This window comes from Otolemur garnettii, unplaced genomic scaffold (genome assembly GCF_000181295.1).
Source record: "Otolemur garnettii isolate 467f Iridium unplaced genomic scaffold, OtoGar3 scaffold00113, whole genome shotgun sequence".
Lineage (NCBI taxonomy): Eukaryota > Metazoa > Chordata > Mammalia > Primates > Galagidae > Otolemur > Otolemur garnettii.
This window is the reverse complement of record NW_003852508.1, coordinates 2,666,770-2,668,187: the sequence shown is the minus strand read 5'-3', so window position 1 is coordinate 2,668,187 and position 1,418 is coordinate 2,666,770.

Here is a 1,418-nt window from a genome sequence, read left to right as displayed (position 1 = left end):
AAAAAAAAAGAAAGTTCATGTTTAATGAAAAACTAGCTATTTTTCTGTGTCTGAAGATAGTCCATATGAACATACAACTTGCTTGAGGGTTTGTCAATATTTATGGTCCACTATGGGTGTTGGACGGCTCAGCGACATCCTTGACTAGGAAAAGCAGAAGGCACTTATCAGCTTCAAAAGTGTATTGCAGTTTTGAAAAGACTGGTCAGAAAGTTGAAGCAGTTGTGGGAGGTGCATTGACATGTGACCCAGTAAAGCATGACTTTTTATTTAGAGCTAATGCCATTTCTTTCAAATTAATTTAATTGATGTTCAATTCCAAGTTTTCTTTTTGTATACATAAAAAAAAATAATCAATTGATGTTAGTGTGGTGGCATAAGAAACTTCTTTTTGTGAACAAGTCCTCTGGCTGTATTTAGATTAAAATCAATTGTAAATGTTTACCCAAAGTATTCAATCTCCAAACACTTCCGTGTTGAAAGCTTTTCAACAAATTGCAGCTATTGATAACAACATTGTAAACAGGAAGGTATTGAAATTTATTTTTATAAAAACAAAGGAGAAATTGAACAATTAAACATTGAGGTCCCTTAAATTTATTCCTCCATGTCGGTTTATTTTCTCTGGACGTTAGGTCACCTTATGAATGAATGTTTCTCAAACTGAAGATCCACCGAGGTATCAGTGAGAATTTTAAATATACTCTCATTTGTGATAATCCAGCATCTTCTGGGTTATCTGGGTAATCACCTTGTTACTGAAGTTACACTCTTTTTCAGTGCCAGGATTTTGTTGGTGCTTATACTTAAGAACATCTTTAATTGTTCTCCCCAATAGAGAAAGAATGGAGGAGAATGTAATGTGTAAATGGTGTGCTGGATCCCAGAGAAGACGTAAAATGAGACGGGATGGCCGTGGCTTTGGGAAGCTCCTTGAGGGGACACAGGCCTGATTATTCTGGCCTACCCAACATCCATGTCTGCAAGTCTCTGGTTGCTGACTGCACAGGCACCACCCCTGGCTTTAATCTAGAACTTCTATCCCCTCACAACCTGCTGGGTGCCCTGGTCTGGGCACTGGGCCTTCCTTCTCTTCATACCACAGGACTCAGGCTGGCAGATGATTTGGGGGCTTCTTTCTACTTGAGAACCTGTGCTCTGGACTCAGAGGGACAAAGGGATGAGACACTGTGGCTCCAGTCTCCACCACGGCTGGCAGTTTTCTCTGGGCACAATCAGCAAAGGAATGTGCATAAATTTCATTCTCAGTGTCTTGGTGGCAATAGCTCTGGATCCTCAAACACAACAAACAAATCAGAATCAAAATCACTCCCTGTTTGGTGTTTATAGATCAGTGGTTAGGGTGCCAGCCACATACTGGATTTGAACCCAGTCTGGCCCTGTTAAAAACAACAATG